The sequence below is a fragment of the Hyperolius riggenbachi genome, chromosome 3, assembly GCF_040937935.1.
Source record: "Hyperolius riggenbachi isolate aHypRig1 chromosome 3, aHypRig1.pri, whole genome shotgun sequence".
Lineage (NCBI taxonomy): Eukaryota > Metazoa > Chordata > Amphibia > Anura > Hyperoliidae > Hyperolius > Hyperolius riggenbachi.
In genome coordinates, this window is record NC_090648.1 from 155,436,838 (window position 1) to 155,452,255 (window position 15,418).

General features: G+C 42.6%; 1 protein-coding gene across 4 annotated transcripts in view; it reads right to left on the minus strand.

The window, feature by feature from the left end:
- The window catches only part of MCTP2 (multiple C2 and transmembrane domain containing 2), a 268,191-nt gene that overhangs the window by 22,687 nt on the left and 230,086 nt on the right, over positions 1–15,418 (minus strand). The gene's annotated exons all lie outside the window — the stretch shown is intronic.

The window sequence follows — 15,418 nt, forward strand, 5'->3', positions numbered from 1 at the left end:
AATATCACACATGACTCTTTACCAGCAAGGATAGACATCAGCTTAGAGAAGGGAAGAACATACAAGCTCTATGTGGATATGTTGGTGCTTAAAGCGGAATATAACCCTGCATTTCAACTTTGCTCTAAAACATTATTTACAGTATATTATATGCAACCAGCATTTTTTTTTTTACTAGACGAGCATTGGAAGGGTTACAAAGGGCTTTAAAGTTCCTGGAGATTTCTGCAGACGCATCCGAAGCTGACATAGATACATTTTGTTTACATAAATGTATCTAAGTGTTGAATGTGACTCATCTCTCTGACTGAGAAGGAGTTGGAGGACAGCCAAAGAGTGTGTAACATTTCTCAATAGATACATATAACTAAATAGAATGTAACAATCTGAACGTCTGCATATCTCTCCACGGAACTTTAAACCTCTGTGTTTAACCCTTCCAATGCTGGACTAGTAAAAAAAAATGCTTTTTGCATATAATATGCTGTAAATAATGTTTTAGAGCAAAGTTGAAATGCAGGGTTATATTCCGCTTTAATTAATCAATAACAATTATAAGGTCACTCATAGTAACTCAGTCCAAGACCCCAGTGCAACAAAGCTTACAGTGAACCAGAGAGGAAGCACCCTCATGTATTTTACCATATATATCAGTGGGAACATTAGAGAAAACACCTACCCTGCTCTCTGTTTCATTATTTACTGTTAAGAAGCAATCTGATCAGCCCTGATAAAATCCCCGACTGAGCATTCAGTCTGGCTTTGCTATAATGACTCAGCTATGATGATTCCTGAGCAGAGCCACAAGGGGGCAGGCTTAGGCCTGAAAAGACAGCACAGAAGACAGACTCGGCTATAAAGATTCCTGAACAAAGCCAGACTGAATGCTCAGTCAGGGATTTTATCAGGGCTGAAAGAAGCAATCTGAACAGTAAATAATGAAACAGAGAGCAGGGTAGGTGTTTTCTCTAATGTTCCCATTGATATATATGGTAAAATACATGAGGGTGCTTCGTCTCTGGTTCCCTTTAAGGACTTGTTCACACTGAGTTCTTATCAATTTTGTTTTTTTGCGCTGGCGACTTTCAAAAGTGCTTTAAAAATGCTTGGGCAATGTACTTTTATGTATATGTGCAAAGCTCGAAAAACGGGCAAACTACACAACTTGCATTTAAAACAGGTACAGCAAAGGAGGGTGTTCGCTTCAGCATAAAATAATATGTGCACATATAATTTGCATTCAAGGTGTGTATTTTAGCCCCTGGGGGGATCTGCACACCTCTGTTGGTTTCATTTCATTTGCAGCCTAGGAGTGCTGGCAATTGTTTGCTGTCCTTTGGAAAAGAAAAAGATGTGTATACCATTTATGACTAGCAGCCCCAGGTAAGAATTAGGTGTTTACGGTTAGGCCTCTTCCGTGAGGGTACGTCATCGCCGTGGAAGAGTCTAGTAGGGAATCATTTGTGCACATTTTATTCTGCAGCTAACACACTCATTTACCGAACCTATTTTGAATGCAAGTTGTGTAATTTGCCCATTTTTCGAGCTCTGCACACCTATGCAGGTAGTTAATTCAGGTGCAGCCTCTGGAAGCGCTGCGAATGTCTCCTACTGTACAAATACTTTTGGCTAGCTGCACCCATGTGCTTCTGTTTGCATTCAAATTCTTAAATTAGGGATTAGTGCATAATTTGCATATGATTTATATTCAAGGTGTGTATTTTAGTCCCGGGGGATCTGCTCACCTCTGTTGGTTTCATTTCATTTGCAGCCTAGGGGTGCTGTCAATTGTTTGCTGTCCTTTGGAAAAGACTTCAATGTGCCCATGGACATAATTATTAATTATTATTTGGTATTTACGGTATATAGCGTCGGCACCTTCCGCAGTACTGCACGGAGTATATTGTCTTATCCCTCAGAGGGGCTTACAATCTAATCCCTATCATAGTCATAACGTCTATGTATTTTTAATGTATGTATCGTAGTCTAGGGCCATTTTTTAGGGGAAGCCAATTAACTTAGCTGCATGTTTGGGAGGAAACCAGAGTGCCCTGAGGAAACCCACCTAGACACGGAGAGAACATACAAACTCTGAAGATAGAGCCCTGGCTGGGATTCGAAAAAGGGACCCAGTGCTGCAAGGCGTGAGGGCTAACCATTACTTCACAGTGCTGCTGACATATCAGTATTCCGCAGCCAAGACTACATGGGGGCTATGTTGTTAGCATGCCTTGCTGCTCTGGGGTTCTGTATTTCAGAATCAGAATCAGAATCAGAATCAGTTTTATTTCGCCAAGTACAGCAGGAGCTATAATCGGAATTATTTGTGGTACACATGGCATAGACAGAGTAGAGACATACAAACACATGCAATTTGAAATACAGTAGTCAGATAGGCAAATAGTGATGCCGGTAAAAAGCTAGTAAAAGGCCCCCATTTCCGGATTGAGACCGGGGACCAGCTGACCTCCCGACATTTAGAACAGCAGGCCAGACCGGGAAGGGTCAGAGTTCAGTGACCGAACGGCTTGAGGGAAGAAAGTGTTCTTCCGCCTGGTGGTTTTGGCTGGTATAGTCCTGTAGCGACGGCCCAACGGGAGGAGCTTGAAGTAGTGGCTGCCAGGGTGAGAGGGGTCACGGCAGATCATGGTGGCCCTCTTCCTCAACCTGGCGGAGTGGAGGAGGTCAAGAGGTGGAAGAGGAGACCCGATGATTCTCTCTGCATCAGCTATGACCCTCTGCAGTTTATGCTTATCACTGGCCGTAGCGCCCGCGTACCAAACAATGACTGAGGAGCAGAGGATGGATTCTATGGTGGCAGTATAGAAGCTGGTCAGTAGTTCCCTGGGCATGCCAAATCTCTTCAGTTGGCGCAGGAAGAACAACCTCTGCTGGGATTTCTTTTGAATTTTTGTGGTGTTTTGCCCCCATTTCAGGTTATTGGTGAGAGTCGTGCCGAGGAACCGAACCGATGACACCGTGGAGACTTCTGTTCCTCCAATGAGGACAGGTAGGAGGGGGGGAGGGTTCCTCCTGAAGTCTACAACTAGTTCAACAGTCTTTGCTGTGTTGAGAACTAGATTGTTCTTCCTGCACCAGTTACATATTCTCTCGACCTCGCTCCGGTATTCATGCTCCCCGTTGCTACCAATTAGGCCAATAATAGTGGTGTCGTCTGCAAATTTGATGACCTTCACGGAGTCAGCGGATGAGATACAATTGTTGGTATAGAGGGAGAATAGTAGAGGTGACAGAACGCAGCCTTGTGGAGCCCCGGTGTTGGTGGTTCGAACGCTGGAGTAGTGTTTGCCAAGCTTCACCTGTTGCGTTCTGTTAGTCAGGAAGTCCTTGATCCATGCTCGGAGAGTGGGATCAACTCCGAGCTGGGTCAGGTTGGTGATCAGGATGTCAGGGCAGATCGTATTGAACGCTGAGCTAAAGTCTAGGAACAGGATCCTGGCATAGGAGGCCGGGCTGTCTAAGTGCTCGGTGATGTGTGCCACGCTGACATTGATGGCATCCTCCACGGATTTGATCGCTAGCAAGGATATTAACTGCATGGACTTCTTCAGTGCTTAAAATTTCCTCTCGTGCCCCAAAATATAAGTAATTTTACTGGCATCACCCAAATGTTGCAGGGCATTAAAATCAGAGTCCCATTGAGACAGTCATGTTAACTTTTCAACGTATTTTGTAAAGCTCTGTGTAAATGCTGGAAATAAACAATCACATATGGCCAGATTAAATGATGATCATTTCATGTCAACAGCAGTTTGGTACAGAGGAAGATCAACTCCTGACAATAGCTGTCATACTTTTCTATACTGCTGTCAAACACAGCTGAAAAAAGCACCAATTAAAAGGCTATGACAGAGAGGTTTATGCTCTGCAGACATTCAGCTTGACAAATCATCCTTAGCAGCAAAAATGCTGGCTGAAAAGAGGACAATGTGCCATCACCATTATAACAAATGTGTCAATTTCTTGGGATGGAATGGATGATCAGTTTTTGCTTAGTAATCAATTAGGAACCTGACGCATTAACTGTACTATAAAAGCCTTCCAATGTAGATTTTCAGTAGATTTTTAGAGGGGTGATTACTCCACTAAGGTTATAAGAGCAATCCAGCAATCCCTGAGAAAAGGGAATGGTGGTGGTAATGGTGAAAAACAAAAAAAAAGGAGGCAAGGGCAAAGGGAGAGGCAAGCAAGGGCAAAGGCAGAGGAAAGCAAGAGCAAAGGCAGGTGAAAGAAAGGGTAAAGGTAAAAGAAAGCAAGCGCAAGGCAGAGGAAAGCTAGGGCAAAGCCAGATGAAAGCAAAGGCAGAGGAAACCCAGAGCAGAGGAAAAATCAGAGCAAAGGCAGAGGAAATAAGTGGCCAAAGAAAGCCAGAGCAAAGGCAGAGGAAAGCCAGAGCAAAGGCAGAGGAAAGCCAGAGCAAAGGCAGAGGAAAGCCAGAGCAAAGGCAGAGGAAAGCCAGAGCAAAGGCAGAGGAAAGCCAGAGCAAAGGCGGAGGAAAGCCAGAGGAAAGGCGGAGGAAAGCCAGAGGAAAGGCGGAGGAAAGCCAGAGGAAAGGCGGAGGAAAGCCAGAGCAAAGGCGGAGGAAAGCCAGAGCAAAGGCGGAGGAAAGCCAGAGCAAAGGCGGAGGAAAGCCAGAGCAAAGGCGGAGGAAAGCCAGAGCAAAGGCGGAAGAAAGCCAGAGCAAAGGCGGAGGAAAGCCAGAGCAAAGGCGGAGGAAAGCCAGAGCAAAGGCGGAGGAAAGCCAGAGCAAAGGCGGAGGAAAGCCAGAGCAAAGGCGGAGGAAAGCCAGAGCAAAGGCGGAGGAAAGCCAGAGCAAAGGCGGAGGAAAGCCAGAGCAAAGGCAGAGGAAGGCCAGAGCAAAGGCAGAGAAAGGCCAGAGCAAAGGCGGAGGAAGGCCAGAGCAAAGGCGGAGGAAAGCCAGAGCAAAGGCAGAGGAAGGCCAGAGCAAAGGCAGAGGAAGGCCAGAGCAAAGGCAGAGGAAGGCCAGAGCAAAGGCAGAGGAAGGCCAGAGCAAAGGCAGAGGAAGGCCAGAGCAAAGGCAGAGGAAGGCCAGAGCAAAGGCAGAGGAAGGCCAGAGCAAAGGCAGAGGAAGGCCAGAGCAAAGGCAGAGGAAGGCCAGAGCAAAGGCAGAGGAAGGCCAGAGCAAAGGCAGAGGAAGGCCAGAGCAAAGGCAGAGGAAGGCCAGAGCAAAGGCAGAGGAAGGCCAGAGCAAAGGCAGAGGAAGGCCAGAGCAAAGGCAGAGGAAGGCCAGAGCAAAGGCAGAGGAAGGCCAGAGCAAAGGCAGAGGAAGGCCAGAGCAAAGGCAGAGGAAGGCCAGAGCAAAGGCAGAGGAAGGCCAGAGCAAAGGCAGAGGAAAGCCAGAGCAAAGGCAGAGGAAAGCCAGAGCAAAGGCAGAGGAAAGCCAGAGCAAAGGCAGAGGAAAGCCAGAGCAAAGGCAGAGGAAAGCCAGAGCAAAGGCAGAGAAAAGGCAGAGCAAAGGCAGAGGAAAGCCAGAGCAAAGGCAGAGGAAAGCCAGAGCAAAGGCAGAGGAAAGCCAGAGCAAAGGCAGAGGAAAGCCAGAGCAAAGGCAGAGGAAAGCCAGAGCAAAGGCAGAGGAAAATCCAGGGCACAGGAAAAGGAAAGCCAGGGCACAGGAAAAGGAAAGCAAGAGCAAAGGAAAAGGAAAGCAAGAGCAAAGGAAAAGGAAAGCAAGAGCAAAGGAAAAGGAAAGCCAGAGCAAAGGAAAGAAAGGGATGAGAAAAGAGAAAATGAAAAAGGAAAAAGTAGAAAAAGAAAAGAAAGAAAATCAAAAGAAAGAAAGAAAAGGTCACCTCACAAAGCAGCATTGATTTACCAGTCAATTCCATGAACAATTGATCCTTAAGGAGGAACTGCAGTGGAAATAATATAATCAAAAAAGTGTTTCATTTTTACAATAAGTATGTAGAAATGATTTAGTCAGTGTTTGCCCATTGTAAAATCTTTCTTCTTCCTCATTTACATTCTGACATTTATTACATGGTGACATTTTTACTGCTGTCAGGTGATGTCAGTGGAAAGAGATGCCTCTTGCTTTTTTGGCAGTTGGAAACAGCTGTTATTTCCCACAATGTGACAAGGGTCCCAAAGTGTGATGTCAGAACCATGGTCCTGACATCACACTGTGGGAGGGGTTTTACCACAATATCAGCCATACAGAGCCCACTGATGATCCGTTTGTGAAAAGGAAAAGATTTATCATGGGATAGGGGGTATAAGCTACTGATTGGGATGAAGTTCAATTCTTGGTTACAGTTTCTCTTTAAACACAATGCAGTGTGGATCTTTACTTTAGTGAAGGAAGCGGCAGGTGTTCTTTTAGTATATTTTAGTACATTAAGCACGGTACACGAAGTGGGCCATGTGGATGTATCAACTCTAACCTAACAATCTAGAGTTTAAATGCTTTGTCTACTGCATCATCCTGACACAATAATGTAGAGGACAGCACATATTGGGCTCCATAAGAAGGGAAACAGATGCTGGAAATGGACTTCTCAGAAGAACGTGTATCTGGAAAATGGCAAAAATGCTGACAGGATGTTAATCTATTAAAACATGTTCTGAAAGGGAATTTAACACTAAAAGGAGAAACTTAATTATGCTTGTTTAAAATTCTATCTGAAGCCTATGACAAAATCCAAGAAAGGTCTTGTCTGAAGAGTGATGGCAACGCTGCAGTATTTTAATAGTGAAATTTAAAGCAGTGCATGCATGTGTTCTGTACTCCCCTCTATTCCTTCAATCATAACACTCACACAAGGGGTCAAGGCAATCAAGAAAGCAAAAAACTCTCAACTTTGTGAGCAGTCTGTTTTCCTAAGAGAGTTCAGAATTCATTAACATCTTGAAGTTACATTTTGCATATTGTTTCAGCAAGCAGATGTCCAACAGTGAAGTTCTTATGCTGCACCCTTTCAGTGGAACAAAACCATGAGGTCATTGTTCCATCATAGCCCAGACCACAAAGATCTTGCTTTTGACATGTTACAGTCTGAACTTTTTCCTTTAACAGAACATTGTGTAAAGAATCAAGCAGAGTGTGTTTCATCTGGGGAAGAAGATGTCAAACGGGGATTGATTCCTTGTTACATAAAATCTCACTGTTCTGAATCTGCTATAAATAAGTAGCATTCAGAAGGCTGGGCTACTACATTTCCAGACAGAATTAACACAGGTAGGTTTAAATCTGCAGCAAGCCATAACTTGCTAAAATTATGTTCTAAAACATTTTCAAACAAGAACAAAACTACCATTTTAAATATAGGTTGCTCCACACAAGTAAAATCAAATATCCAAAAGCATAATGACTTTAAATGGACCAATCAAGAAATTAGATATTTGGGTATAAATCTCTCCAGTAATCCTGATAATCTCTTTAATGTAAACTTTCCACAGATCATGAAAGAATGTAAGAAAAAGCTTAAGATGTGGGATCGTCCTTGCTTCAATGTATTGGGCAGAGTTAATATAATTAAAATGCTCATTCTCCCGAGACTTATCTTTCTAATACGATGTCTACCGGTGGCCCTCCCCAGCACATGGTCACAAAACTGGCATAGGATTTTTCAGAATTTTATATGGAGCAGATCCAAACGTAGAATAAATTACAAACTTTTAACAAGAGGGAAGGAGATGGGTGGATTGGCTGCACCAGATGTGAATAATTACTATATGAGCGTGCATTTAACCAGAGTCCTGGACTGGAAAGCTGAAACTTTTAAAGAACACGCAGGGAAAATATGGCCCCTGAGAGAGAAGGAGGAGTGTAGTCTTCATTCGATCTTTACATGGATTCCTTGCAATATTTATAAACAATATATTATGTGCTCACACCCCCTAGTTAAACCAACCTTAAAAACATTTCATTGGATTATCATGAAATGGCATAGATTGACTGGCACCTCCCCTTTGACCTCGCTGGCTGACAACCCTGGATTCCCTCCTGGTAAACATATTGGCTGGTTTATTAAAAACCAGTTAAATAGTGACCTACGTATTATAAATCTTAAAGGTGACCATACATTAGGGATTCCCGGTCTAATCACTCATGCAAAGGGTAAAAGGACATGGGCTATGATACAAGCACAAAGCTACCTGCATAAATTACACTCTAAAGATGTACTGTTAAGAGATAGTTTAAACATTTTTGAAAAACTTTTTTTTCTAAATAGAATAACTCCTAAAGCATTATCAAAACTCTACGAATTTATAAGATCTACAATATACCATGCCCCCCTCCCTTTATACTGTGCAAAATGGGAAGCAGATCTGAATCAAGCTCATAAAATAAATTGGCCAACTATATGGTTAAATAACTGGAAGGTCTAGGACTCCGGACTACAATTGACCCAATTCAAAACAATTACCAGGTGGTACTTAACACCAGAAACGCTATACAAAATCTACCATCAGGGAAAGACATGTTGAAGGTGCGGTGTAGAAGGAGGAAGTGAAATACACATGTGGTGGACATGCCCTATAGTAAAACAATTTTGGGATAAGGTGATAGTCTTCTCACAGAATGTTTTAGGGGAGGAATTTAGCCTCACAGCCACAGAAGCTATTCTTAGTTATTCAGATAAATATCATAGCCCAGGCTGCAACCTCATTAAAGAAATAGGGACCATCATTGCCAAAAATCTGATTGTAATAAACTGGAAAAATTCTACTCCCCCTACATTGGAAGAATGGGTCAGTAAGATGGCGATGTATTGTGAAGATAGATGGCATGACAGTGAGGGAAATATATGGAATAATCTAGCAGAGAACTGCATCAATAGATCACACAACATTTAAACAACCACCAGGGGGGGCGAGGGGGGAGCGGGACATACGCAGGGGGACTGACTGAAGTTTGGGTGAGAGTGTCTACATGTTATAGGGGGAAAAAAAAAAAAAAAGGAAAAAAACCAGACCTCAGTGGGCTGTTGGTGGTTTGGCCCCTTTTCTGTGTTTGGGCCCCGGTCGCCGACTGTTTCGGGTTTGGGGCGTCTGCTGTTGACAGTTTAGGCATGCCAAACTATGATGCCAACCTTAGACCCACCGCCAACCAACATGGTGATGCTGTCTGTACAGCTGGGGTCAATATTATGCTGAGTTTGGGAAAAAAAAAAAAAAAAAAAAAAAACATTTTCACTAGAATTTAACAATTTCAACATACAAAGTGAGTCCCCCCCCCTGCCGATGCTTTCTCCCCCTCACCAATCAATGGTTTTGTACAGTGGCATGGTTGTCCACAGAAAATATATAGGAGGTGAACAGGACAAATCTTGTTTGTGACTTACAAACGAGAATAATAAAAAAAAAGTGATTGATTAGGTATTTTTTAACTTTCTCTGCAAACCTTTTTGACCACCTAGCCAGAGATAAACTAAAAATAGGGTCAGACTCAACTTTCACTTAATAAGGGCAACCTACATTTTACAAGGTGCTATGATAGTATCATATAGTAGCGATAAAGACAAAAACTTTACAAGGGATGATGTAATTAGGAACATTCTGTGGTGGAGCTTAGGGCCTCAGTACAAGTGTTATGTTGGTCCCCCAAGAACTCTAAACAGAATTCATATAGTGCACGAAAATCTGCCTAGGACAACCACAGTGTCTGAGGTGCAAAAAAAGGGATGGTTAACAGTTTGTTACTGATTACTACTTTTCGAAGCATCTATAGAAGTGATCATTACCAGCACATGACCAATAAAGAGCTAATACTGTGTTTGAGGGAGGTCCCCTCAGACCCAAGGGCCCCGATGCAGTCACAACCTCTGCATTCCCTATTGCTACACCACTGTGAACATTTTTTCTATTAACTGTACTTGATATTAAACTGCAAATAACATCTACAATCCTAACTGTACTTAATTTCCAATAATGCTCTCTTCTTCTTGAACAAAAATCATCACTAAGAGCATCAGTATGGAGGTCACAGGAACACTGACTGGTCTGAAGGATGAGATGTGGCAAGGTGGGAACCACACTATTTAGGCTAGGTTTCCATTGCTGCGAATTCGGGCCGATTTCCCGCCCAAACTCGGATGACTTTTAGCAGCCTATCGAAGTCTATGTAAGGCATCCGAATTAGTGGCCGAGAAAAAATCCGAGGCCCTGCAGCATAATTTTGTGCGTGACTGTCCGAATCCCATAGCCACGCATTAGCGTGGCTAGAGGGATTCAACTGCGAGGCGCGAGCAGCTGTGCCGGCATCGCGTCTCGCAAGACGCATGTCGGCGCACAAGTGGAAACGAGGCCCTAGGCACTACATGAATAACTTTACAGGAAGAAAAAAGGCTCGCCTTTGTCCCTAACTGCAAATATATGATATGTACAGCACCAACAAGTAGCCCTTGAGCATCAGCTGGTGCTATATCTATGAACTGGCTTCTTGGAGAACAGAAATTAAAGTTTAACTCCAGGCACAAATATTCTATTTTTCAGTTGTCTGGCTGTGAAGCACCTTACCTGAGGGCAGTTGGATAATGACAGCCTCTCAGCAGCTATTATTTCATTTGCTGTAATTATGATACATGACTTGAATACATTTATTTAAAGGAGATCTGTATGTTCCTAAAACAAGCTGCACTGTACCTGTGAAAGGTTTTTCTCATGGGCCAACAGTCTGGGGGTCACATAGTACGTTCAAATGGACTACATGTGGCCCAAGGAGAGCCCCCAGCGCAATATACATTAATAATTTAATAATAATAATGATACAAAACTAATGAGAGGCTGTCCTCTTCATTCTCTAAAGAACAATGCCAGTTGCCTGACTTCTGTACTGATGCTTTCCCTCTAATGACACTGGCCCAGAATGAGCATGCAGATCACATTCCATGAGTCTGGACTGACGCAACTGGCTGCATGCTTATTGCAGGTGTGCGAGTTACAACTAAAGCCTAAAGCTAGACAGCCAGGCAACAAGTGTTGTTTATAAGGGAATAAAGATGCTAGCCTCCATATTATTCCTCTCATTTTAGGTTCCCTTTTATTAAGAACTATTAACCTACATATAGACTATACAACAGATAACTTTGGTACCTCTCAGCATTCATAAAGCCGATTACCCGGAATAGATGATCTTCAGCAGAGATAGTCGGTCAGCAACCTCTGCTGGGAATCTTAAGTGCATGCACAGCCACCCCATGCTGTGGTTTAGCAATATGCCACAGCAGATCAGTGAAAGACAAGCACCAAAGAAGTTCATTGCGCTCAGACCTGCCCGACACAGTTAGCCAAGTATGTGAAATAAAGGCGCAAGGAAATTACCAATAGTAAAAAATACTGGTAACATTTACCAATATGCTATATTACAGTGGTAGTCCAATAGTAAAATATCAGTAAATGTTACCGATATTTTACACCAGCTAAACCTAACCCTATGCTCACACAGAACCCTCCCTTCTCCATTGCCTAACCCTGACCAGCCCCCCCTCCCCCGAATCCTAACCGTAACCACCCACTTGCCGAAACCTAACTGCAAACACCACCCCTTGCCAATGCCTAACCCTAAACCCCGCCCATGTGCCTAACCTTAAATTCCCCCTTTAAGATGCCTAAGCTTAACTGCTCCCCCTCTTGCAAATCCACTGAAAAAAAATGAAAAACATTGCAAGCACCTGCTATTTTTAGCCGCAGTTTGCATAGCGGGTGGCCTCGGTGCCCACTATTATGGCAATAACAATACTGAGAAGCATGCCTGTACAGCGCTGTGTTGCCCCGATGATGGAGTAACGATAGTAATGGGAAACCTAAACAGAGCACATGTACAGGTCTTTCGTATTATTTTGACTTGCTGAAGTCAAAACATGAAAGCTTTCTGGAGTAACATGCAAGTTCTGTTACGTACTACTGAAACAATGATGTCTCCTAGTTTGGTCAGATGCCAAAACTAAGGACTGGAGGACCCTAAAAATATCTGAGAAGACCTGAAGTTACTGAGTAATCCTATTATGACTTCTCACATTATTCAGACTAAAAACAAAGTTTTAAATTTCAAGCATAAAAGTCACACAGTACAAGGTTGAGAAGCAGCTCATGAAAGCAAGTGCCACTTGATCCCCCTGCAGCTTCAGCACGATAGAGACAGCCCAGAAGATGGACTCTTATTTGCAGCATGTTGAACCATTCATTCCACTTATCAGCCCTATCCCTGAGAAACAGATGTTCCTCGCGCCCAGCATCGGGATCGTGAGCTTCTGCTAATGCTCACACTATATAAAAGGTTCACAGACATCTCTATTTCCCCTCGTTGGAGAAACATGCTTTTTGCTTTTTCATGGCTGTTGGCTGTGCGCTGCGGCTCACTCGCCTGGACTATTTTTATCAATCCATCAATATCGCTGTACATGGTGTTTGGTGTCTGACTGAGCTCATGCAATTGTAGCCCTCCTGAAGAAAACAAGAAAAATACCTCGGGGAGCTCTAAGTGATTTTAGACTCTGCGCTGCACATTCTTACATCCTCTCTGCCATAAACTTGATGCTAACGTGTTAAAAAATACTTAAAGTATTACTGCACTTATAACAAATTCCCCAATTGTCCTTATCAGTGATGCCGTTATGTGTTACTCATGTATTTGTCATACTGAAGAGACCAGAGGACTCTCTTAGCTTCCAGTTGTTTACATGTGCTCTTCTGAAGCAGAAGTATATATATGTATGAATCATACACCATACTCCGCTGACAGTTGCTCTGAAAAGTGTCTTGTACTTCTCCTCGCTCTCACCAAGCCTCCCCCTACCCAGCTTCTGTACATGAAAGCATTATTTACATATCTGCAATATGCTATGCCTGCATCAGGTGTAAAGGGACATGACAGAGGACACAGATAACACTGCAGCAGTGTTTGGTGTATGTGTACAGGGTGCTGGTAATGTAGAACTTGTTTAAAGAGTAACTCCGGTGAAAATAATGTAATAAAAATAGTGCTTCATTTTTTACAATAATTACGTATAAATGATTTAGTCAGTGTTTGCCCATTGTAAAATCTTTTAAATCCCTGATTTACATTCTGACATTTATTACATGGTGACATTCTTACTGCTGGCAGGTGATGTAGCTGATGCATGATTTTTGGGCAGTTGGAAACAGCTTTAAACAGCTATTTCCCAACAATGCAACAAGGTTCACAGACAGAAAACTGAAAGGAGTACCACGGACCTCAGAGTTTCTTGTGGGAGGGGTTTCACCACAATATCAGTCATACAGCGCCCCCTGATGGTCTGTTTGTGAAAAGGAATAGATTTATCATGTAAAGGAGATATCAGCTACTGATTGGGATAAAGTTCAATTCTTGATTTGAGTTTCTCTTTAAAGAGAACAAAAGTTTGCTTTCTTAAAACTGAAAGAATTTGCGATAATCCAGGTTAGAGTGTTTAAAGAGCAACTTTCACAAATGATTGAACTTCATTCCAATCAGAAGCGGATACCTGCTTTCCCACGAGTAATCTTTATTGGCTGATATTGTGTTGAAACCCCTCCCACGCTGTGATGTCATCACCGTGGTCCTGACAGTTTGCAATCTGGTAACTTAATTTCATTGTGGGAAGTAACATTTTTTTCAATTGCCAAGCAAGCAATACCTCCCTCTGTGCATAGAACTCGCAGTAAGGAACATTGAGTAAAGATCACCTGGCAGAACTATCACCATCAGTGATAAATTTCAGACTGTAAATCAAAGTAAGGAAACATTTTACAAAGGGTAAACACTTACTAAATAATTTAATTTACAAGTGAATATTGTATAAAATAAGCAATTTTATTTATTGTTATTTTCACTATTGTTCCTTTTTAAACAGTAGGCAACCAGGGAAGTAAAATCAGTAATGTTGTAATGTTTACCAACGGGCTCCCTATATAACAAGTGCAGTCATCTAGATCCCTACCCAACAAGCAAGTGCAGCTAGTGTCTCTCTGAGCACCCCACTCCTGCCCCCCCCCCCCCTTCTATCCAACTTATGAGCAGGGAGATGCAGCAGTCTGACTCCTATTCACTAGCACTGAAAGTACCTCTGAACTAAAAGGGATGGAGAGGTAGCCATATTTATTTTCTTTTAAGCACCAGTTTCCTGGCAGTCCTGCTGATTGTTTTGGCTTCAGTAGGGTCTAAATCACACACCTAGAACAAGCATGTTGCTAATCCTGTCAGACTTCAGTCAAAGCGCCCAATTTGCATGCTTTTTCAGGGTCTATAGCTATAAGTATTAGAGGCACGGGATCAACAGGACAGCCAGGCAATTTGCATTGTTTAAAAGTAAATAAATAGGTCTCCCTCCAATTCCCTCTCAATTCAGGTGTACATGCAATGTTACATGCTATTTCTAAAAGGATTAACTCCACTATGATGTATGCCTCGGTTATGAATGCTTGCTTCCTACTGGCTGGATAATACATATTGAAATTGATGGCTGAAATTGGTGAATCAGAGCAACCAAAGGCCAGCCTCCTAAATGGGAGGGGTTAGCCTTTGTTCCCAACTGAAAGTGCTCTCTGCCTTCATAGACCAACATAAATAGGGCAAAGCTATGAAAGATCAAATGAAGCACAAGTGATGTGTTGCAATGAAGCTTTTTTTTTACATTTTTTTCTAATTGGTATTAATAATGGGAACTAACACTACTTTACATTTTAAAATGGAAGTATTGTGAACATTGATAGGAATGTTTTTATTGTTTGGATTTTTTCACTTTAAGGCTAATTGGCCCAAGCCTTGTAAGAGTTTTTCCCCTTCATCTGGATCAACTGGGATATGTAAGGATTTTTGACAGAGTTGTACCAATAAATAGTTTTTATAAGGCTGCGACATCTTCCACAGCACTGCACAGAGTATATAGTTTTATCACTTAAGCTGGCCACTAACGGTCCAATTTCTAGCGAAAAATCGTTTGAGCGATCAGAAATTCTGATCGGATTGGTTGTAAATAATCTCCATTGGTGGACACAATCGATTATGAATGAGTGAAAAAAATGTCGCCCGAATGAATTTTCGTCGAACGAAAATTTGGATTTTCTTGGTGGTCGTGATAGATAGGAAGCAATGATTGGTTAGTTGATGGTGTAGTGAACGATTTTTCGTCCAATCAGAATTTCTGATCGCTCGAACAATTTTTCGCTAGAAATTGGACCGTTAGTGGCCAGCTCAACTGTCCCTTAGAGGGGCTCACAATCTAATCCCTACCATAATTATACGTCTATTGTAGTCCATGGCCAATTGTTAGGGGTACACTAATTAACTTATCTGTATGCTTTGAGGATGTGGGAAAAAAGTAGAGTCCCCTGAGGAAACCCACACAGGCACTCCATGTAGATAGTGCCTTGGTTGTGATTTGAACCGGAGATCCAGCGAGAGTGCTACCCATTACACCACCCAACTGCTCTATTT